This window comes from Rhinatrema bivittatum, chromosome 2 (genome assembly GCF_901001135.1).
Source record: "Rhinatrema bivittatum chromosome 2, aRhiBiv1.1, whole genome shotgun sequence".
NCBI lineage: Eukaryota > Metazoa > Chordata > Amphibia > Gymnophiona > Rhinatrematidae > Rhinatrema > Rhinatrema bivittatum.
Genome location: NC_042616.1, coordinates 92,427,830 through 92,453,531, shown reverse-complemented (window position 1 = coordinate 92,453,531; position 25,702 = coordinate 92,427,830).

Sequence of the window (25,702 nt, the reverse complement as noted above, 5' to 3'; positions counted from 1 at the left end):
TAAAAAGAAATAAACAAAATAAAATACACCTTTCAATTAAACTTTAAAAACCTTAGCATACAGCAGTTTTCTTATTTCATCACTAGTGCAATTCTGCAAAAGCTGCTGAATCAGAAATGTTTGAAATTCCATGGCTCAGATGTACAGTGAGGCAAAGTGAAGAAACAACAGCAGTGCCTGAAATTATTAGGAACTGTTGAAGCACTAGCAGGATGGTGTTAATGATAATGGAGGTAAACATGTTGATGGTGTTGAAGATGGTGATGATTATGGTGGTGCTGATGGCTCATTTCCAATATCTAATAATACATCCAATATACAAAAAGTTCCTACGGGCCTGCAAGCACAGCAAGAAATTTCAAAGTTGGCCTCATTTTGGAGATTTAACACTCTGGCACAAGAAGCTAGACGGTATGAGAAGAGAGTAACAGAGATAATTCTAAAGCTTCTGCCTAACAGTAAAGCACAGCTAGAAGGGATGCCACTGAAGGTTTTTTATGTAAAGATTATATCTGAACCTAAAGTCGCTTCCTTCTTTCATTTCTGGTTTGCTCTTGTAAGCACAAAACTGGGAGTTCTATGAAGCAGACATTGATTGCATCACTGATGAAATATGAAAAATATTCCCTTGGCATGAAGCCTCCTCTTGATTTTAGACTTTAAATTATTAAAAATAATATTTACAAATAATTCATTAATTCAATGGATTTATTAATGCATACATCTTCAAGGTTCATATCGACTCCAGTGTTAATTAGATATGTGCCTTTGTTTGAAACAAATGCATAATCTAAAATGAAACAGGCTAGTGCCCCCAGATAACAAAAATTGTTTTTGTTTTCAAATCCCATTTAAGTCTATGGAGTAAGCAAAACTGAGGGTTTTGCTTCCTACTCAAAACAAACTATTGAAGACAAAGCAGAGCCAGGATGCAAAGGGACAAGGTAGGAGCTGTAGGAGATACCAGAGGTTTCACTGAATGCAACAAAAATGAACTTCACAAAAAAAAAAAAATGGTAGCTCACCTCATGTTAAACATCCAAGTAGTTCATACATATTCTGTTCGGGCATACCATGGGCTCGAAGCAGCTCCTCGGGGCCTTCCTCTTGGCCCTGATCCTTTATACTGTTAGGAAGGGATCTTCCTGGGACCCAGAATCATTTGCGGCCCTGTGTCTTAAGGCGGCTCGGAGCAGATGGCTCTAACAAGTGTCTTAAGGTGGCTTGAGGGAGTCTCTTGTATACTCCCCCACAGGCTCTTATCTGGATATTTTCTGATCTATACAATTAAGTAGCGGCACTTACTCGAACAAGCTCGGATTTATCTGGTTAAGTAAGAATAAAGCCTTTAGTTAATCAGACAAGTCACAAAACTCTAGGGATGTGAATCGTTTTAGGATGATTAAAATTTTAATATCGTCTTAAACCGTTATGGAACACAATACAATAGAGATTCTAACGATTTATCGTTATAAATCGTTAGAATCGTGAGCCGGCACACTAAAACCCCCTAAAACCCACCCCCGACCCTTTAAATTAAATCCCCCACCCTCCCGTACCCCCCCCCCAAATGACTTAAATAACCTGCGGGTCCAGCGGCGGTCCGGAACGGCAGCGGTCCGGAACGGGCTCCTGCTACTGAATCTTGTTGTCTTCGGCCGGCGCCATTTTCCAAAATGGCGCCGAAAAATGGCGGCGGCCATAGACGAACACGATTGGACGGCAGGAGGTCCTTCCGGACCCCCGCTGGACTTTTGGCAAGTCTTGTGGGGGTCAGGAGGCCCCCCCCAAGCTGGCCAAAAGTTCCTGGAGGTCCAGCGGGGGTCAGGGAGCGATTTCCCGCCGCGAATCATTTTCGTACGGAAAATGGCGCCGGCAGGAGATCGACTGCAGGAGGTCGTTCAGCGAGGGTTCCGGCGCCTCGCTGAACGACCTCCTGCAGTCGATCTCCTGCCGGCGCCATTTTCCATACGGAAAATGGCGCCGGCCATACGCGTATGGCCGGCGCCATTTTCCGTACGAAAACGATTCGCGGCGGGAAATCGCTCCCTGACCCCCGCTGGACCTCCAGGAACTTTTGGCCAGCTTGGGGGGGGGCCTCCTGACCCCCCCCAAGACTTGCCAAAAGTCCAGCGGGGGTCCGGAAGGACCTCCTGCCGTCCAATTGTGTTCGTCTATGGCCGCCGCCATTTTTTGGCGCCATTTTGGAAAATGGCGCTGGCTGAAGACAACAAGATTCAGTAGCAGGAGCCCGTTCCGGACCGCTGCCGTTCCGGACCGCCGCTGGACCCGCAGGTTATTTAAGTCATTTGGGGGGGGGGGTTCGGGAGGGTGGGGGATTTAATTTAAAGGGTCGGGGGTGGGTTTTAGGGGGTTTTAATGTGCTGGTTTTGCGATTTTACGTTTTTTCGATTTTTTACGATTTTTCACGATATTTTACCCCCCCAAACGGCAACAATACGATTCCCTCCCCCTCCCAGCCGAAATCGATCGTTAAGACGATCGAGGACACGATTCACATCTCTACAAAACTCTACCTATCCAGCCAAGTCAGAGAGCCAGATAAGACTAAAAGTGTGACTCAACCTGCTATCTGACTTTTCTAGATAAGCAGCTTTTTTTGAGACCTACCCATCTGTCTTAGTTACAAACAGTGGCATGTAGCATCATTTGAAACAAGAACATCTGTTAGTCTTGGTTTCATGGGAAGCTACATGCCACTGTTTGTAACTAAGACAGATGGGTACGTCTCAAACAAAGCTGCTTATCCAGAAAAGTCAGATAGCAGGTTGAGTCACAGCAAGCCACCATGGAGTAGATGGGGCATAAGAAGTTGAGACTTATCCGGCTAAGTAAAGTAGATGGATAACTCTAAAATAGAGCTATTTATCCAGATAAGGAGACAAGCCGGTTAATTCTCAGCTACTTATCTGGTTAACTCAGATAGATGGATAAGACTCAAATAGAGCTACTTATCCAGATAAGTAGCACTATTTAAGACTTAACCAGATAAGGAACACTTTTCAGACTTATTCAGTTATGTGACTTAGCTGGATATGTGGTGCTTTTGAGACTTAACCGGCTAAGTAGCTGCAAAGCTACTACATAGCCGAATAAGTCACAACTTATCCGGCTAAGGGCAACGTGTATTCACACGTTTTTTACCTACACTTGCACATTGAGGGTCATTTGTGTATATTTTACAACCCGTTCATATCATATACACAGAGATTATAAAATACAGGAGTAGATTTTCACGCTCCTAGATACACACGTATATGGGTGCATGTGCAGCTTTTTTAAAGTTATCCTTCCAAATTCCTAAAAGCAATTGTACTGTGGCTATCAAAATATTTGAAATAAAGGATTTGGCTGCTGTGTGGAGAAACCCAATTTATCCATGTGACTGGAAGTTTAGAGTGAAACTTTTCTATGTCTATTATAAGTAATTTCAATGTGCATACAATCTCTGTCTACCTGTGAGAGAGTGTAGTGCATAGTGTGATCGACTGCAGATAGGGACACATACATTTTAGATTCGTTTTTTAATAGAAAGATTCTGTCACATATATGGTATCCTGTCCAATGAGCAACACACACACACACACACACCAAGCTACGATAGATTAAATAGTGCAGGTGAGATAGCTTCTCATTTAGAGGTTTTTTTTTTAAGCATGGGAGGTGCAGGCCAGGTATGACCAGAAGAAACCTGAGCAACGTGACCAAGAGGGCTGATAAAGCCTGCACTGTGGAACCAATAGACCTCATTGTGACCTGCCTGCAAAGGACCAGGAGGCTACCTGCTGAAAGACCCCAATGGACAGCAATCATGAGCTCATGTGTTGAGCACAAATTTGCAAAACACTCAGGGTTACAGAATTGTTTTGATCAGAATAGTTTACCAGTTGTTTGAGGCCAGCTGGAGACTTAGGAAGCTGCATTCTGCATCTCTGTGTCCTGTGTCCTGTGTTTTTCACTCCAGCAGCATCAGCCCATTTACAGCAGCGAGCCCTGCCCAGAAGACTTGCCCTTGGATGAGGTCATCAGCCTGGACCTATAAGACTGAATTAGTTGCTGGAGGCATGCTCCTTCACATGCCTCATTTGTGTATCTCCCCTATAAGATGTTATTGATTTATTGGCTGATTTAGTGAGTAATAGCTCTAATTTAAACATTTGTTGGATTTTAAAATGGGGAGGGGTTAAAGCAGCTAATGAGGTCAGATAGCATATTGTAATTGGGGTCAGATATAGAATTTTTAAGTATGTTACTGGGTATCTTAACAATAGTTTTGATGTAAATGTTAGTCCTGGGGGAATTCTGTGCTACTGCAGAGGGTAGAATTTGCACAGAATTCCCCCCCTATGCAGAACTGCCGAATTCTGCACAGAAAATGACAGAGCACACACCATTCACGGAGAAGATAAAGGCCCCCAGTGTGCTGTTGACGGCGAAATTGAAGGTCCCTGCATACCTCAGGAAAGCTCTGCTCGTTGCGATGATGAAGTCGTCAGTGAGAGTGAATGTGCGTAGAGATGTGTGTGTGTGTGTGTGTGAGGAGGGGGAGGGAGTGTAAGAGAGGGGAGGGGGTGTGAGAGAGGGAAGGGGGAGGAGAGGGGGAGGGGTGTGAGAGAGGAGAGGGGAGGGGGTTGTGAGAGGAGAGGGGATGGCTATGAGAAGAGGAGGGGAGGGGGGTGTGGGGGAGGAGGTGTGAGAGAGGAGGGGAGATGTGGAGGGGAGGAGAGGAGAGGGTGAGAGAGAAAGAGCAGGAGGGTGTGAGAGAGAGCAGGGGAGGTGAGAGAGACCAAGGGGGTGTGAGAGAGACCAAGGAGGGTAAGCAGGAGTATGAGAAGGAGCACGGAGATGATTGAGTGTGGCTGCCAGAGAGAGGGAGCCTATATGAGGAGATTATGAAGGAATGTATATGTATGTGAGAGATTGGGAGCTGATGTATATGAAAAAGGGATCATGTGTATGAAAAAGGGATCCTGTGTATGTAAGGGTGCTAACCTGTGTGAAGGGATTGTGTATATGTGAGAGAGAGCCTGAGTGAAGGGGTGCGTGAGAGACATAGGTAGCCTGTGTGAGGATGTATGTGTGAGAGAGAAAGGGAGCTTGTGTGGGTGTGTATGCAGGAAACAGGGACCCTGTATGAGGGAATGTGTATGTGCTCTAGAAAGAGGGAGCATGTGTGTGAGAGAGGGAGGGACAGAGGGAGCCTTTGTAAAGAGTAGAACTGAAAATGGGGTCAAACTCTGGGAGTGGAGATAGAGTGGAAGGGGTTGAGCCTAGAGGTGGAGGGGAGAGATACTGGCAGGTGGAGGAGTTGGGGCCTGAGAGGGAAAAGTGGCCGGGGAGTAGGGAGAGCATGTGGAAGGGACACTCCTACAGTGAATTTCTAGGGAAATTATGCTCAAAATATTTAGAATTTTGTATCTTTTAGTAATAACGTTTTCTGAATTAATTTATAATTTAATTACTTAAAGACTGTCATGTAAATTGTGGTATTTTGACCAATATAAAGTTTGTAGAATTTAAAATGTTTGTGCATAGAATTTTAAGTTTGTGTGCACAAAATTTAAATTTTTTTGCGCAGAATTCCCCAAGAGTAATTAAATATGTGAAGGAGGTAGGGAGAGAGAGGGAATATTCCTGTTGTGATTGGGCAGGTAGATGTCTGTGGCATAAAATTAGGTCATGTGTACTACCTCAAGATAAAGTAGTAGTGTCTATCAGAAGGTGTTTGGTTAGTAGATTCTGAAGCATCAGTAGCATGGGATAGACTTACGGGCAGATTTTAAAAGCCCTACACGTGTAAATCCAGCTGGATTTATGCGCGTGGGGGGGTACGCACGCTGAGCCTATTTTGCTTAGGCCCGGTGACACACGCAAGCCCCGGGACGAGCATATGTCCCAGGGCTTGAAAAAAGGGATGGGGCTTGGGCGGTATGGGGCGGGGCATGGCCAGAGGCTTCCATAGGGCCTCTAGGCCGGGGGATTGCACGCTGGCACTCGGCTGGTGTGCACAACTTGCAAAACAGAGGTATGGGGGGGTTTAGGTAGGGCTGGGGGGGGTGGGTTAGGTAGGGGAAGGGAGGGGAAGGTGGGGGGGGGCGGAAGGAAAGTTCCCTCGGAGGGAACAGGGAAAGCCATCAGGGCTCACTTGGGGCTCGGCACGCGCATGGTGCACAAGTGTGCACCCCCTTGCGCGCGCTGACCCTGGATTTTATAACATGCGCGCAGCTGCACACGCATGTTATAAAATTGGGCATAGATATTAAAATCTGCCCCTTAGTTTCTGGGTACTTGCCACGTACTTATAGCCTGGATTGGCACTGTTGGAAACAGGATGCTGGGCTTCATGGACCCTTAGTCTGACCCAGTATGGCAAGTTCTTATGTTCTTGTTCCCCTGCAGTGGGTAGGATATTTAAATACAAGATCTGTGAGAAACAAGGAGCAGCATCTGGTAGATAAATATCCAACACTACAATTCAGATATTCTGCTAGTCACAAAATTTTGGCACAAGGATACATAGAGTTTGTTGTTGAATCAAGTATGCCCAATGGGGCAGATTTTTAAAGGAGCGCGCTACCTGGCACGCACAAATGTACACCCGATTTTATAACATGCATGTGCTGCTGCACGCATGTTAGAAAATCCGGGATCGGCGCACGCAAGGGGGGTGCACACTTGTGCACCTTGTGCGCGCTGAGCCCTAGGGGAGGCCTGATGGCTTTCCCCGTTACCTCTGAGGCCGCTCCGCAATCGGAGCGGCCTCAGAGGGAACAGAGCAAAATCGGAGCGGCCTCGGAAGGAAATTTCCTTTCGCTCCCCCCACCTTCCCCTCCCTTCCCCTATCTAACCGACCCCCCAGCCCTACCTAAATACCCCCCTACCTTTATTCTTTAAGTTACGCCTGCCCGAGGCAGGCATAACTTGTGCATGCCGGCTGGCTGCCGGCATGCCATCCCCTGGCAAGGCCACTGTGCCGGAGGACTCAGGAATGCCCCTGGACTACCGCCCCTCCCCCGACCCCACCCCCTTCCCACCCCTTTTTCAAAGCCCCGGGACATACGCGTGTCATATTTGCAGCAATCTCATGTAGGAAGGCAAGGGAGTGGTGTATTAGTGATATATAAAGAACAGTTTTTGTTTCAAGAAGTAGTTTATGATTTTTCTTCTCCTGTTGACTCCATTGTGTTTAAATTATTGGGCTGGACTATTTGAGTTTTATATCGTCCGCCACATGCTGTTATAGACAAGATTAGTAATTTAGCAGAACTTTTGATATCATTACAAATTAGATGTAATAGTTTATTGATAGTGGGTGATTTTAACAAACATGTTATTAAAGTCACCTGCTATTAATATGCTCAAGAGTTATTGGGAGATCCAAGATGGCGCACTAGAGTAAGAACGTGTGCCGTCTCTCTCTTTGCCTACCTTACGTTTGCCTGAAATGCCTCACTCAGAGCGAAAGCGGAGGGCCCGTGAAAGGCTAAATCTGGAAGCCTCGACGCCGGTCTGTTTAGAGGGCCGATGGACGCCATATCCTCAGAGGGAACGGAGAGCCATGTGAAGAATCGCTAGAGGTATGCCGTGGAGATACTACAACATCCGACATCCTCCATGATTCGTTAACTTCTTTATCCCCGGCTGAAAGAACAGCCCCCGAAAACCCAGCTACTCTGGGCCGACCGGAGTTGTCCCCGGATGATGCCAGGGAGGGGTCTTCATGAAATGCGGAGGAAGCTCCAACGAGAGTGGAGCTCTCAAGAACAGACGGGCTGGAAGGAGGAGAGACCCACCGAGGAGAAACTCAATCTCTGGAGGAGGTGTTTTCTTGGCAGTCCAGTGGAGAATATGAAGAGGCTGCTACTCTGGCAATAGAACCCGCTTTGACTCCACTGGTAAGACCTGAGCATTTTACATTGGAAACTATTTGGATGGCTATAGAGACTTTAAATAAAAATGTGATAGCACAAATAACTCCTATAGTAAGTCAAGTGAGTCAAATTGACAGACAACTGAGGAAAGTGAAAAATAAGCAAATAGAAAATCAAAAGGAAATGCATATGTTGAAGACAGACATGGGGCAAATGAAAAATCAATGTCAAGAAATGATAAAAGATAATTTGTACCTTTTAAGGAAATTGGAAAGTTTAGAAAATCAACAAAGAAGTAAAAAAGACTAAAAAACTTTCCTAAGAAGTTGACAATTTCACCAACAGAAATGTGCACAAAATATGCATTAGAAATACTGAAAATTCCATGAGCAACATTCCCCCCCCCCACACCCCCACCCCCGTCTAAGATTATTATTTACTCACAAGGAAAAAGTTACCAGCAGAAAAAAAGGAGATGCAACAGTTATCCCCAGTAAATTTAAATTTGACTGAGATTTTGTAATCATCTATTGAAGAACCTCTACCAGCAACTCTAATTATTACATTTCTAATAGACTCTGATAGAGACTGGGTGTTCAGAGTTTATTTCAGGAGTCAGCAGGAATCATTTAAGGGTTTGAAAGTTCAAATTTTCCCCAACTTGACCAAGGAAACTCAATTGAGGAGGAAGGAATTTTTAGAATTAAAACCTAGTGTGATACAATTGGGAGCACAATTCTTTATTAAATTTCCTTGTAAGTGTCTTATCAAGTATAAAGGCCTTACTTGTACTTTTTTTTTTCTGCCCTCCCAGTTAAGTAAATTTGTAAGTGATAGATCTTCGATTGTCCCAGAGAGGAATACATGTCCAGAGCTTGAATAACCTCATAATGTGGGCAAATAGTTCTGTTAAAATAATACCGTTTCCAATAGCGCTTTCCAGTTTTGATGTGTTATTTCTTTTGAATTGATATGTCATCTCTTGAGATGGGTCTCCCTGTATATAGAGGGCTATGGGATGGTATGACTGTAATATTTTCTTGAAAATTAAGCTCATGTAGTAGCAATATTGTCATAATCATTTTCCTTTCAATGTGTATTGTTATATCATTGGAAAAGAATCAATAAACAAAAAATAAAAATAAAAAAATAGTTATTAACTATTACTACAGCTGTTCAGCTGGCTCAGCTTGTAAATACTTCCACCCATCTTGCAGTTCAACTTCATCTTTTCTTTTGCCAGGAGGAGTAGTCAAAATTTGTCTCCCAAGTGAGAATTTTTAAACTGCTGTGGTCAGACAACTCTTTGATTTTATTTAATGTGGAGGATTTGAGGTTAACAAACTGCTGTGTGGTACAGGGGGGAAAAAAAGTAAAAATCGAGAATGGACCCAGAGCATTTTTGTAATACATGGACATGGGAGGTTAAACCAACAGATGAGGAGCAGTTGACCATTGAAGAGTTGACAGTTTAATGATACTCATTTTTAACTGTGATTTATTATACTTTATCCCCAATAAAAGAGGTTAATGCAAGGTGTGCAGGTAAACATGCTCCATGGTTTTCATATAAGCTTATCCAGCAGATGCAGGGAATCAGAGAGGCTGAGAAAAAATGGAAAAGAAGCTTAGATTATATTGAGTATTGAAAATTATGAGTATTTGTTGAAAGAGTAAAGAAATGCTTACTTGAAAGCAAAATGTAAGCATATGATAGAATGAATTGAAAAATCATTAAGTAAACCACTGGAATTATTCTCTACGATTAAGACTTTGACAGCAAAACATCTTCAAAATTCTCCCAACTGTGATCAGTTCACAGATTATTTTGAGGAAAAAATATTAAAGATGCAGTTGGGGCAAATTGTAAAACATAAGGAAGGGACAGGAGTTGAGACTTGGACTATATTTAAATATTTGTTGGTTAAGGAGGTTATGATGGCAGTGGATATCCTGAAGTCAATCCATTCCAAACTCGATCCTTGTCCATTTTATTTAATTGGAGTATAAAAGATTTAGCTATTTCAAATATTCACTGTACTCCTATAAGGCCCTTCTACAGGAGAGAGAGAGAGAGAGACTAGCCATAATACCCTCCGCCTACGTAGGTATTTATATCTCTACAGGAGGCCCACCTAGTAACTCGAGGTGAGGTTTAGGTATTAGTGTAGGGGTTAGGGGTCACTTTGATATTCAAAGTGAGACGTACGAACAGAACAGTGCTCTCTTGTGAAGATTTGATGACCTTCGGAGTGAGGAAATTCACTCAAAGATGAGATTTGTGCAATATTCTCTCAACCTAGCTTGATGTTACCCAGGTAGAGAGTCCATCAAGCTAGGTTGAGAGTAGGGATGTGAATCGTTTTTTAACGATTAAAATTATCGTCCGATAATTTTAATATCGTCTTAAATCGTTATAGAACACAATACAATAGAAATTCTAACGATTTATCGTTAAAAATCGTTAAATCGTGTTAGTGCACACTAACGGGAGTTAGTGCGCACTAACTCCCAGTTAGTGCGCACTAACTTGAGTTAGTGCGCACTAACTGAAAATGATACAAATTGACACTTTCCAGGTCAGTAAAGGTCAGTTAGGAATGAATATGTGTTCCTATTGGCTGGCTGCCCTCTTATCTATTGATGTTACCAAGGTTCCAACTGAGGTGATGGTTGGGGGGATGGGAAATGGAAACTGTTGGTAGTTGACAAAAAAAGTAATGTGATCAGTCAATATGACTAGAACCTGTGCCCTATTCCTGATACCAGGGGTGTTGTGATCTTCCTGCACTCAGTGCCCTATCCCTGATACCAGTCTGAGACAGCTCCCTCCCTGCATTACTAGTGAGAGGCTGGCTTCACAGACAGGGGGGAGCTGCCTGACCCTCACTCCTGACTTCCCACATGTCCCAGCCAGTGAATGGTGTGTGGGTGAGGGGGGGGGGGGAGGATGGTGAAGTCTGAGACAGCTCCCTCCCTGCATTACTAGTGAGAGGCTGTCTTCACAGATAGGGGGGAGCTGCCTGACCCTCACTCCTCCGGGGTATTGTGATCTTCCTGCACACAGTGCCCTATCCCTGATACCAGGGGTGTTGTGATCTTCCTGCATGCAGTGCCCTATCCCTATTAATACCAGGAGTGTTGTGATCTTCCTGCATGCAGTGCCCTATCCCTAATACCAGGGGTGTTGTGATCTTCCTGCATGCAGTGCCCTATCCCTGATACCGGGATGTGTGCAAGAAGATCGCAACACCCCCGTTATCAGGAATAGGGCACTGTGTGCAGGAAGATCACAACACCCCCGGTATCAGGAATAGGGCACTGTGTGCAGGAAGATCACAACACCCCTGGTGCCAGGGTTAGGGCACTGTGTGCAGGAAGATCACAACACTCCTGGTATTAATAGGGATAGGGCACTGTGTGCAGGAAGATCACAACACCCCTGGTGCCAGGGTTAGGGCACTGTGTGCAGGAAGATCACAACACTCCTGGTATTAATAGGGATAGGGCACTGTGTACATGAAGATCACAACACCCCTGGTGCCAGGGTTAGGGCACTGTGTGCAAGAAGATCACAACACTCCTGGTATTAATAGGGATAGGGCACTGTGTGCAGGAAGATCACAACACCCCTGGTGCCAGGGTTAGGGCACTGTGTGCAGGAAGATCACAACACTCCTGGTATTAATAGGGATAGGGCACTGTGTGCAGGAAGATCACAATACCCCTGGTATCAGGGTTAGGGCACAAGTTCTAGTCACATTGACTGATCACATTACTTGTTTTGTCAAGCTACCAACTGTTTCCATTTCCCATCCCCCATATACTGTCAGTGGGAACCTTGGTAACATGAATAAATAAGAGGGCAGCCAATAGGAATACATATTCATTCCTAAACTGACCTTAACTGACCTGAAAAGTGTCAAATTGTATCATTTTCAGTTAGTGCGCACTAACTCCCAGTTAGTGCGCACTAACTCCCAGTTAGTGTGCACTAACTCGAGTTAGTGCGCACTAATCGGAAAAAACTATTTTTAACGATTTTTTAACTAAAAAATCGTGCCTAACACGATTTTCTTGCCCTGCCACACGATTTCTATTGTTAAGACGATATGGAACACGATTCACATCCCTAGTTGAGAGAACATTGATAAATGACCCTGTTTGTTTGAAAGTGCCTAAACCTATGTGCTCTTTATTTACTGCTGATCTTTTTCATTCAGTTCTGCAGGCTATTGTAATAGAACAAACTGATTATTGGAACAGTTTGAATATACGGTCACGCTACCAGTTAGAACATAAGAACATAAGAAAATGCCATACTGGGTCAGACCAAGGGTCCATCAAGCCCAGCATCCTGTTTCCAACAGTGGCCAATCCAGGCCATAAGAACCTGGCAAGTACCCAAAAACTAAGTCTATTCCATGTTACTATTGCTAATGGCAGTGGCTATTCTCTAAGTGAACTTAATAGCAGGTAATGGACTTCTCCTCCAAGAACTTATCCAATCCTTTTTTAAACACAGCTATACTAACTGCACTAACCACATCCTCTGGCAACAAATTCCAGAGTTTAATTGTGCGTTGAGTAAAAAAGAACTTTCTCCGATTAGTTTTAAATGTGCCCCATGCTAACTTCATGGAGTGCCCCCTAGTCTTTCTACTATCTGAAAGAGTAAATAACCGATTCATATCTACCCATTCTAGTTCACTCATGATTTTGAACATCTCTATCATATCCCCCCTCAGTCGTCTCTTCTCCAAGTTGAAAAGTCCTAAACTCTTTATTCTTTCTTCATAGGGGAGTTGTTCCATTCCCCTTATCATTTTGGTAGCCCTTCTCTGTACCTTCTCCATCGCAATTATATCTTTTTTGAGATGCGGCGACTAGAATTGTACACAGTATTCAAGGTGCGGTCTCACCATGGAGCGATACAGAGGCATTATGACATTTTCCGTTTTATTCACCATTCCCTTTCTAATAATTCCCAACATTCTGTTTGTTTTTTTGACTGCCGCAGCACACTAAACCGAAGATTTCAATGTGTTATCCACTATGACACCTAGATCTCTTTCTTGGGTTGTAGCACCTAATATGGAACCCAACATTGTGTAATTATAGCATGGGTTATTTTTCCCTATATGCATCACCTTGCCCTTATCCACATTAAATTTCATCTGCCATTTGGATGCCCAATTTTCCAGTCTCACAAGGTCTTCCTGCAATTTATCACAATCTGCTTGTGATTTAACTACTCTGAACAATTTTGTGTCATCTGCAAATTTGATTATCTCACTCGTCGTATTTCTTTCCAGATCATTTTCAAATATATTGAAAAGTAAGGGTCCCAATACAGATCCCTGAGGCACTCCACAGTCCACTCCCTTCCACTGAGAAAATTGTCCATTTAATCCTACTCTCTGTTTCCTGTCTTTTAGCCAGTTTGCAATCCACGAAAGGACATCGCCACCTATCCCATGACAATGATCTGAACCTCAAAAAATGCATCACAATGAAAACGAAAGAAGGCTTTCACAAACTCCTTATACTCAAGCACCTTAAACCGCTTTTACACCAGCATGATTTCAAAACAGTCTTACAATCACTCATTTTTTCAAGCCTCGACTATTGTAACACACTGTTCATTGGCCTGCCCAAATCTACACTAAAACCTCTCCAATTGTTACAAAATGCCATGGCCAGGGTACTTACTGGCAAGAAGAAATCTGAACACATCACCCCAGTACTAAAGAGTCTTCACTGGCTACCGATATTACAAAGGATAAATTTAAAAATTTTAACTACTCTACACAACGAAATCTACAAAGAAGTTAACACCGCCCTCGACCACATGATTCAACTGCACAAAACACCACGCACGACAAGAAACACCGGCAAATTACTACGTCATTCCCTCCCTTCCCTCTGGTAAATTATACAACACTAGGAATAGAGCCTTTTCGATTGCTGGTCCAAAAGCATGGAACTCTTTACCAGCCTATCTAAGCTCGATCAGAGACTCCAAATCTTTCAAAAAAGAACTGAAAACCTGGCTATTTAGACAAACTTTCCCAGATGAAGTTGGTTAATCTAATCCCATCTGCTCAGAATTACTTACTCTTCTAGCCATGGCCCTACTTCTTCCCTCTACCCTTGCCTTTTCCTCTTTAACCCCCCCCCTCCTATTTAATTGATGATTTGGTACCTTTTTTCCTCCCATGGCTCCCTAAGACCCTTTCCCTCCTTTCCTTCCCTCTCCTATTTCCTCACTTATATGAGCCTCTTTCACACATCCAAGCATGTTTCCATTTAATTTAATTTATGTATCCAAATGCTTATCTATCCATGCTTTCCCACTGCAATTCCTATTGGTAAGTCGTACTCTTTTATACCTATTTTCACACTTGACGTACGCCAGATTGTTACTAGTTGCCTTTACACGTTTCAATATGTTCATAATGAATGCGTTGTATGTATTATGTTGTTTACATTGTAAACCAGAGTGAAGGCAACCTGCTAAACTTCGGTATATAAAAGAATCTAAATAAATAAATAAATAATCTGTTATGATTTGTGGGTGTGTGGGCCATTGGCCTGAGGTGCAAGTTGTCACTACCTGTGGGAAGAACCCCTACAGGTCTGCACCGCCGGTAGGCGAGGTCAGAGACTGGAGAGCTCTGAGTAAGGCAATGGAGAGGTTCCCCGGCACCAGGAGAGTACCCCCATGGAGAGTAGACTGGAGGCTATACCTTGGCAGGGACCTCTAGGGAAGGAATGCCAGACAGGCCATAGAGCGGAGGGCGTGAGGCTTGGCCAATCAGGAGGTACTCCAGAGGGCAACCCCAAAGGGAGGAGCTGCACAGCGTAGGATGATGATGTAACACCATAGGCCAGCCCACAGGACAGGGAAGACCGAGCTGAGCCTCCGGTGATGACGTAGCACTGCCCTGAGGATCGGGGAAGTGTAGGCAGTCTCAATGTAATACGTGGACGCAACCACGAGGAGCGGGGAAGCGCTCAAGTCCCAGGGAAGCCGGAGAGTGCTACCCCGAGGAGCAGGGAACTCTGGCAGTCACTGTAATAGGTCACGAGGAGCGGGAGATGCAGGCAGTCTTGTTCAGGCTGCGGGCTCAACCCTGAGGAGCAGGGAAGTCCCACTGTAGAACTCACGGATAGCTGAGGTGTCCCAGAGGTAGTTCCGAGGAACAGGAGGCCTTGCAAGTTAGAACCCAGGAGACGCAGATCCAGCCCAAGGAGCAGGGTAGGCAGGAGAGCGAGTCCCTGATGCGTGCACTGGCCCCTGAGAAGCGGGTACCAGACAGGGTCCAAGTCCAAGGCACGAAGCATAGTCTCCGGAACATGTAGGCAGTAGTCGAAGACGAACGGAACTTGTTGCCAAGTCGGCTAGCTGAGGGTGAAGGTGGAGTTTAAGAACACCGGTCTGATGATGTCATCAACCGGAGACACCTCCAAGGTTCCTGCCAATGAGACTTCGAAGGAGGGCCCAGTGGAGTGCACACACGCCTAGAAAGGCCCAAAGTCGAGGAAGATGGCGGCTGCATCCAGGCTGCCATGAGGAGTCCCGGGGAACGCGGTCACAGCCATCTGCGACTGACGGGCATAACAGATACATTTAGGAAAGTATATGGTATTCACTATTCAGCGGCAGAGTTACTTAGGTAAGTTCTGCTGAATATCATGGCTATTATTACCTGGGACACTGTACCTGAGTTACATTCCTGCTTGCCACATCACACATTATGAAGCTGTAAATTTCAGCTGTAAGAAACACTCAAAGAGTCTAGTATAGTTGTAGGAGAAAGTGATGAAGCTCTTGGACAATGTACATGAAAGTGTAGAATGCTAACAAAAGAATGAATTTAAGACTCTGCAACTTCCCTAAACTTTTGACTGGTTTCTCCTTTAGATAAGTTCTGAAGTAATACTTCCAGTTTGTAAAGCCTATTATATACACCATTGATTAAGAAAAGGCCTGACGAGACAGGGACAGCTGTCTTTAGACAGCTTAGATGTCTCTGCATTGCTGAAAAGATCAGAGGAAGAAATGATTCAAAGTTCTACAGTGATAGCCAGGGTCACACTGGAACCTGATAGAGACTGAGCACTGTGGGTTTATTTCCAAAATCGTGATGTATTATTCTGTAACTTGATAGAGTATTCCCAGGTGTACCAAGAACTACACAGAGAAAGCATAAATCTTTTCTGGAATTAAGATCCAAAGCAACTATTATTTATTTAGTATTCTTATAAATGTACAATTTGGATGTATGCAGGCTAACCCCGAAAACCACTGCCCTCACATCCAAACCCAGGCTGGCTGCACCGTCCACCAATGCGGAGAAGCGCGCTGACCCTCCACGCAGTAGAATGGTGCTCTCAGATGTAGTGAGAAGCCGCTGGCCCCTCACAAGGCAAGACACCACTGATTCCATGCGCATACGTTATGCTTCAGCTTTTAAAGGGAAAGAGAAGGAAAGCCCTGTGGCTCCTAAAGGTGACATCACAAGTTCTGCCCTATAAAAGGGTAGCCTCAGCAACAGTCAACCTACTTCTTAGTAGAGCGTGTTGCTTCCTAGTGTTCCAGTCTTTGCTCCAGCCTTGTCTTAAGTCCCTGCCCAGCTTGCCTTAGTCTTAGTCCTTCTGTCTTTGGGTTGTCTTCTGTCTTCGTTCCAGTCTATCCCTCGATGCCTGCTTGTTCTTGTCTAGCCTCCTCACCCTGCCTATCAGTCCTTCTTCAACCTCACTCTTATGGATATCTGGTTTTGACCTCAGCTCGGACCCCGGATCCACTTGACCAGTGCCTGCCCCTGACCATTGCCTGGACTTCAGATATGCCTGACAGCTGCCTACCTCTGTCCATTGTCTGGACCTCAGATACTGTAAAACGACTTTGTGACAATATGTTGTGATGATGTTTATCTAACTTTTTTTCCCGATTACTGTAAACCGTTCTATGGCAAAACTGAATGACGGTATACAAAACACGACAAATAAATAAATAAATAAATAAATAAATAAATATGCCTGTCATCTGCCTATGACCCAAACTACTACGAACTTTCTCTTTACCATCAGCAGAAGTCCTGCTGGCCCCGGCACCCAAAGGATCAGCCTGAAGGGAACATGGACGGGTATAGGTGAAGGTCTGATGGGTCTCTGCTCCGCCTGGTCTGCCCACCAATGGTGGAAACCCGCAGAGCTACTCCTTGCAGGTAGAGCCAATCCTGCCTCAGCATATGGGTCTATGGGCACTACAAAGCAGCTCAGACAGGTGCTCACTAAATTTCTATGCAAATGTTTGATTTTTTTATCAGAACGCTCGATATATTTCTTCGATCATTTCCATCTGTGAATTTTTGGGGGGATAATCCCATTAGTGGTCAGCCAGCAGAACTTCTGGGAGTAGTCAATCCTGATTCTGGATGGTGATATTACATTGATTTTGGCTCTCTTTGACATGCTTGTTGATTTTATTTTTCTTTGCTTTGTGGCTTGATCTTCCCCTGTATTTGAGAGCTAGACAGGACATTAAGAAGTCCATATATAAAAACCTGCTGAGCAACTAAGTTACCAGGATGACTTACATGAGTAACTTTATCCGGATATTCAGCAATACTTATCAGAGTAAAAGTGGCACTGACTATATCCAGATAAGGTTACCTAGTTTATTTATTTATTTCCTGGTTTTTCTAGACCGATGTTGGTATGAACCTTTACACCGGTTTACAATGTTTCTTTACAATAAATTCAACATAAAATACAGTAATTCATAAAAACAAGGAAAACAATCATAAAATCCTAAATCTAACTTAAAGTTAAATACACATTCAAATTCTAATTGAGATCTAAACTTTATGCATAACTAATAAAATGACATCTTAAAAATTTAAAATAAAGTGTTAAACATACTTAATAAAATAAATAACATGATAAATTTCTAACTGGCTTCCACTTGAAATGCTTGTGCATATAGCCAGGTTTTCAATGCTTTCTTAAACTCTTTCATATTACTCTGGAGTCTTAGTTCAGTAGGTAATGCATTCCAAAGACCTGGGCCTGCCAATGAGACAGCCCTTTCCCTGACAGAAGTAAGTCTGGCCGTCGTGATAGAGGGAATAAGAAATACCTTTCCAGCCGAACGCAAATTTCGTTGTGGTGTATGTATTCGTATTAAAGTACCCAGTATCTTTCTTGGGTAACTTTGGAAAAGTGATTTATCTGACCAGCCAGCCAGCACTGCACCACGAGAAGTCCTCCAGCACCGCTTCCTTTTAGGTGGGTGAGTTTTGTGCAAGCAACGATTTGCCCAGGCAAAATAAACCTGTTAGCGGTGGAATAATTTGAACCCTGAAAATTTGTCTGGCTAACTCACAAAGGGTCTCATTTACTAAACATTTTTTCTCATAGACTCAGAATGGGAGAAAATCTGTAGTGAACCAGGTTAGCTGGACAAATCATTTGAATATGGACTTCTAACCAGACTGGTATTTTTTTCTGTTCTGTTATTACGTATTCCTTGATTTTCTTTCCTATCACTTAATTGCCATTCCCTTATTAAAGAGTTTTGCTTCATGTATTTTGTTAAAACTCGTAGAAATCATATTTATAAAAAAAAAATGGTAACGTAAAATATGTTTGTTAAAAATGTCCACATAGTTTACAGTTTTGTGGTTTGTTTCAAAATCGCCTTAATGTGTTAAACTAGACTGCTGCTAATTGTCACATACCTTGCCAACATCAGATAAACGGATATTATGCCATAAAGAAAGACCAGGTTCTCTGTACTAAGTACATTGTATGCTTTCATCCTTCAAATGGAGGATAAATCAGGGGGTTTTTTTAGGATTCTCAGCTGCAATGTAATTTAGTCTGAAAATGGCTATATTAAATGACATGATTTATTTGGTTATTTGCAGCTATTTCAAAGGAGAAATCATGTGGAACCATGTTTAATGTATCTATTTTATATCCTGGTCATTCCATTATCTAATATCTATTTCAGTCTCCTGCTGGTTCCTTGTTTTCTGAGCACTCTCTGATTTGTTTGTAACTGAATTATTTACTTTTGTAAACTTTCTCTTCCCCTATTCCCTTCTTCGTGAACTCCGCTCCTTGGGCAATTTGCTCTTCTTTGTGCCCTTCTCCTCCACTGTGAAACCCCGAGTTTGCGCTTTCTGCCTTTCTGCATTGTATGCATGATTCAGAGAGTCAGGCTCTGGACATAATTTACACATATATCTATTACAAAACAGCACCTAGCAGGCGTACTTCTGAGCCCTGCCTTGGATCACCCCAGCCCGCTCCTATTTTGCCATGGTTAAATGTACGTACAAAATGGATACTATGCACATACTATTGATATTTATAAAACAGGGTATATGCAAGTACTTGTCACTTACGCATTTATATGCGATTTTTATGTGCTAAATCCCTTTGAATTTAGTTCAGTTGAGTTTACTGAAGTACTAGGTGGATAGTAATCAGATGACAGAAAATACATTTCTTCCATGTGATACCCCAAAAATTCAATCCAAATAGTCATATAAACAGTTCATCAGCCTGTAGAAGCCTCCCTTGAAATCACAATATCTGTAAGTTACTCCCAGGGAATTTTCTGTTCTTTGAGTATCCCCTTTCAGGTTTCTGAGTACCCCCTGATGAATATCCTCCTTTCCTGAAACCTCTGGATGTACAGGGTAGGGCACTGTTACAGGTTCACTCAGTGGGTATGGTAAGACTCAAATCCACTGCCCTAAAACATCAAACAAAGCCAGTGTTCTGCAGGCCCCCTTCCTGACACATCACACTCACACATTCACATCCTGACTTAGCAAAACGTAGATTCCAGGACAAGCAGTGTTTTATTATTAGTGATAGGTTGTGCTCCAGAAAGCACCACAGCAAAGGTAATGTACAGATATAGCAGAGGTACAGCAAGGGTCTCGGTGTCTGGGGGCCAATACGTTTGTGCTGCCTGCCCTCAGGTGCTCTCCCTTCCCACCCTCATCACCACCACCAACTTCCTTGTAGAAATGATCAAGGCCACAGAAACGGCAGACATTTCAAAGAACACCCTTTTCTCTTCTATCTGTATATGGCTGAAAAAAAAAGAGGACTCTGAGTGCCCCCTTTAGCCTGGCACCCAGGGATTTTATACAACACCCCCTCCCCCCCAGTATGCCACTGATATATATTAAAGACAATAGTAACAGTAATGTAGTAAAAATACTTTTTCTTACAATTAGTAGGAGGGTAGCTGAAGGTTCAGGATTCTCCCTCTCTGTCTATCCTTCTCCCCTCTCCTTCCTATGCCTCTGTTAATTATACTGACTGCACATCTGAAAGCATGTTTTGAGAGATTGCATGCAATTTCCCAAAACATGCTCCAGGGAGAGAAACATTGTCTTGGGAATCTCTTTTATTACAGAGCCTGTGCATCTTTTATTTACCTCTTCCTTTCCCACACTTATTGTATAGTCACACGATGCAGGGGTCACTGGTGAGAACGCTGAGCCCAATGAGACCTACCTTCTGAATACATTCTAAGCCAAGCTTGTCAAACATAGGCCAAGCAATCCCATTATAGGAACCCTCTGCACAAGAAGGAAATCCTCTTCATTCTTGTGCCTTTCCTCTAAATTTTCAGTGGAAGGGTCTCTCTGTAGAAACTCCTGCTGGCTGCTCTCCTAGGGAGTCATTTTCTATCGATATCGCACGTGAAAAGGGACTTTTCACGTGTGATAGCTAGATAGGGGCGGAGTGGGGGCGGAGTTGGGACTGGAAGAGGAAGAGTTGGGGCGGAGTCGAGGCGGACGCGGCGGAAACTACTGGCGGCGATAAGTTAAGACCCGTATCGCCGCCAGTAGCACGCCCAATAGCACCACCTTTCACGGTGGCGCTATTGGGTGCAAAAGCCGGCAGCAATAACACCGCAGTGGTGCGATCGCTGCTGGCTTTCGCAGGCCCGCCCCCTGCTTCACTCCCCCGCCCCCCATTACCGCGTGATTCAAAGAGTTCTGCGACGTTAGAAAATCCAGACCCTAGGTAGTAAAACCTTTACAGTTACAATCACTATAGGCCCAATTTTATTTCTTCCTGTCTTTATACTCCTTCAAAAAATACACAGATTGGGATAACTCCCAGCAGAGACAGAAACCTGGGATAGGCGTTTGCTCAATGGGAATCTTACCAAGAGAACACTTGCAGCCCCTCATGGATATTTCAAGCACTCACACCCTCTCTTAAACAGATAGCCCAGAACTTTCTGCACTCTTGGTTTTATTTCTTCTGGGAGACTTCAGGCACTGCCCATTGGAGTGTGTCTGACAGACAATACACCTCCTCTCAACTCCCTGTTCTGTGTTTTTATAGAGATACATGCCTTTTAAGTCAGGAACATCTAGGTATCCTTATATATACTAAAGGATGTTTCCCATTTTGTGTCTATGAAGCATCCTTAATCTGACCCATAGCGCCTCTGCATAGAGTTCCTCCATTCCAAATGTGTTTTTAGTTTCACATTATTCTCTTTTCAACTGCTTCAGGGTTACTGTGACTAATTACTGCCCTTCTAACAGACAATTCCATTTGACCATTTAGGAGGCAATAATTAAACTACCAGTATTTCGAGTAGTTTTTACACATGGACAGGGTCATTTATCATATTGCATTAGGGACTTATTGTGGGTAGGGATGTGAATCGTTTTTTGACGATTTAAAATATCGTCCGATATATTTTAAATCGTCAAAAATCGTTAGAAGCGCGATACAATAGGAATTTCCCCGATTTATCGTCAAAAATCATAAATCGGGGAAAGGGGGAGGGCGGAAAAACCGGCACACTAAAACAACCCTAAAACCCACCCCGACCCTTTAAAATAAATCCCCCACCCTCCCGAACCCCCCCAAAATGCCTTAAATTACCTGGGGTCCAGAGCGGGGGTCCCGGTGTGATCTTTTACTCTCGGGCCTGCGGTGCGTTGTAGAAATGGCGCCAGCGCTACCTTTGCCCTGTCATATGACAGGTCAAAGGTAGTGCCGGCGCCATTTTGTTTTTTGTCCCCCGACGTCAGGAGCGTAGGAGATCGCTCCCGGACCCCCGCTGGACCCCCAGGGACTTTTGGCCAGCTTGGGGGGGCCTCCTGACCCCCACAAGACTTGCCAAAAGTCCAGCGGGGGTCCGGGAACGACGTCCAGCAAACCCCAACCTATCATTTTGCTATAAATATAGCAAAAATAGCCGTATGGCCGGCGCAAAATAGGGCCGTACAGCGCCGGCCGTATGGCCCTATTTTTTATCGCAGGTGCTATTTTTGCTATATTTATAGCAAAATGATAGGTTGGGGTTTGCTGAAAAAAAAAATCAAAATAAAACTATCTGGGTAGTTTTGCTTTGAATATTTCACCACAAAATGTTCTCATACAAATTTGTACCTGCTTTTTGTATGAGTAGCTTATAAAGGCAAACTATCCACATAAGCACCTCACCAGACCAAACCACACCTGGAAACTCCTCTAAAGATATGTGGTTCCCACATTGCTGTCATGCAAGTACTCTTTCCCACATATAAGGTGGAGAATAATAAAAAAAAATCCTCATTTATCTGGATAAAACAGCATTATACTCACTAAAATGGCTTTGATTATTGCTTTCCCCAAGGACAATTATCAAAACTTATTTTACCAGGGCAGATATCAGTTTACCCTGGATGAAAGGTCTGTCTAAAAATTGCCCACCCATATCCCTGCTAAAGGAATTGTGGTGCTCCATAGCATGCAATTGTTTACCTGGGTTAAGTGACATATATTAGTTAGGATTAGGAAACGGCATGCATGCATTTCAGTTTCAAATGTGTAACCATACTTCATCAGCAAGTAAAAGTTGGAATTGGTGAGGAAATTAAACATCCCATGCTCCCTGGGTCCCTTCCCAACATGGGCAGAGGGGGAGATGGGGAGAAGAGGGTTTTTTCAAAGTCCTTACACTTGTGGAATGTCTTTCTGTTACCTTCATTTTATAAAAAACACACAAGGCTGGGGTTCTTTGAAAACAACTCCATTTACTGGGTCACTTGAGGAAAATCACAATTTGGCAGATAACATACTTTTGTCTATTGCAGTGATGGTGAACTCGAGTACCGCAAACAGATCAGGTTTTCACGATATCCACAATGAATATGCATGAGATAGATTTGCATACATTGGAGGCAGTGCATGGACACCTTTCTCATGCATTTTCGTTGTAGATATCCTGAAAACCTGGCCCGTTTGTGGCACTCGAGGACTAGAGTTCGCCATCACTGGTCCTAGTGCAGTGGTTCTCTGACCTGTTCTGGAGCCAGCCACCCAGCCACCACCAACCCTACATAATTTTTGGATTCTTATATCTCAAGTTTTGTTGCTTTAAACCCAATAAAAAAAATCTTAATTATGCAGTAACAACTTTTCTTTATTCTAACATTATCAACAAAATCAAATCTCAAAAAGGTATATAGCAGAAAACTCACTCTCCTTTACAATGTTGATATTTTCTTGTTTTAAGATTTACAGATGACAAATTGACCTGTAGTTCCAAGTGTTCTAATTCCAATTAATGCTGGAGTCTGCGGTATGCATGCTCAGTGCTTAAAGGTCATTTTGGCAATCTCCCTCTAAAATCTATGGGGAATTTTGTCTGAAAAGCAATTTCTTTACAGGGCATCTGCAAATGAAAGCTTGACTACCATTGCAACTCTCAGCCGGAGGCACAGGAACAAATGCACAGATCCTGATATAGGTAGTTATATACAGCTGACTTCCCTCTAAGCACTATAAACTTGTTACCCTAATCTGCTACAAGTTTTTATTTAGAAACTTTCCTTAATAAGTCATAGTTTCAGAGACTTATCAGCTTGATTTGTATCTGTATTAAGAAGTTTCCCATTTTCTGACATGTCTTTTGTATTTATATATCTATGAGACAGATTTTAAATATGAATCCTTTTACAAAGAAGGTCTAACAACAACAAAAAATCTGTTCATCCATCCACCTCTTGTATATTTTGAGATAACACTATAGCACAAAGTATTTCGCTGTATAAATGATGTACTTTTGATATCAATATATTAAGAATGAGGTCTCAATAATAAATTAGCTGTACACAGTAGAGTCAAACATGGAACACAATTGTTTATAAACTATGAGATGGATATATATTTTATCTGAACCCTTACATTCTGCTTTGCTATTGCATTTTTTAAAATACTCTTTACAGTTCAAGGGCACAAAAACATGGTATGGCAAAACTCAGACTAAGGGACCAATGTATTAAACTGCATTAAGGCTAACACAGGGTTAATGTGTTTTATTTGCAATAATGTTGTGTTATGTAAAGTACTTCAGTGTATTAGTCCACATTAACATTAATATGTGGAGCTAGCACAGACTGATGAAGTAAAAATACTAATGAGCTGTGGGGCATGCAAGTTTATGTAAAGCAGCTCATTAGTATTAAAATTGGATAATACATATCGTGGACAAATGCAAAAGACTGGATAAGAACAGTTGGCACCATTTGGATTTTAGTGCTGGCAAGGCAACAGAGAGTCCTCCTTCCTCTTGCTAGAGTTGCCAGCTAGCTCCAGATTTTCAGAACAGGTTGATCCAGTCCTGATTTTATCCCACTACATGCATAACATAACAACATAACAACATAAGAAATTGCCATGCTGGGTCAGACCAAGGGTCCATCAAGCCCAGCATCCTGTTTCCATCAGAGGCAAAACTAAGTCACAAGAACCTGGCAATTACCCAAACACTAAGAAGATCCCATGCTACTGATGCAATTAATAGCAGTGGTTATTCCCTAAGTAAACTTGATAGGGATAGGGAAATACCTGCAGTACCTGAATGTAATCCACTTTGAAGTGCTGAAAAAAGTGCAAAAAGTGGAATATAAATCAAAATAAATAAATAATAGCAGTTAATGGATTTCTCCTCCAAGAACTTATCCAAACCTTTTTTGAACCCGGCTACACTAACTGTACTAACCACATCCTCTGGCAACAAATTCCAAAGCTTAATTGTCCGTTAAGTGAAAAAGAATGTTCTCCGATTAGTCTTAAATGCGCCACATGCTAACTTCATGGAGTACTCCCCAGTCTTTCTATTATCTGAAAGAGTTAATAACCAATTCACATCTACCCATTCTAGACCTCTTATGATTTTAAACACCTCTATCATATCCCCCCTCAGCCATTTTTTCTCCAAGCTGAAAAGTCCTAACCTCTTCAGTCTTTCCTAATAGGGGAGCTGTTCCATTCCCCTTATCATTTTGGTCGCCCTTCTCTGTACCTTCTCCATGGCAATTATATCTTTTTTGAGATGTGGCGACCAGAATTGTACACAGTATTCAAGGTGTAGTCTCACCATGGAGCGATACAGAGACATTATGACATTTTCTGTTTTATTCACCATTCCCTTTCTAATAAATCCCAACATTCTGTTTGCTTTTTTGACTGCTGCAGAACACTGAACTGCCGATTTCAATGTGTTATCCACTATGACGCCTAGATCTCTTTCTTGGGTGGTAATATTGTGTAACTATAGCATGGGTTATTTTTCCCTATGTGCACCACCTTGTACTTATCCACATTAACTTTCATCTGCCATTTTGATGTCCAATTTTCCAGTCTCAAAAGGTCTTCCTGCAATTTATCACAATCTGCTTGTGATTTAACTACTCTGAACAATTTTGTATCATCTGCAAATTTGATTACCTTACTCGTCGTATTTCTTTCCATATCATTTA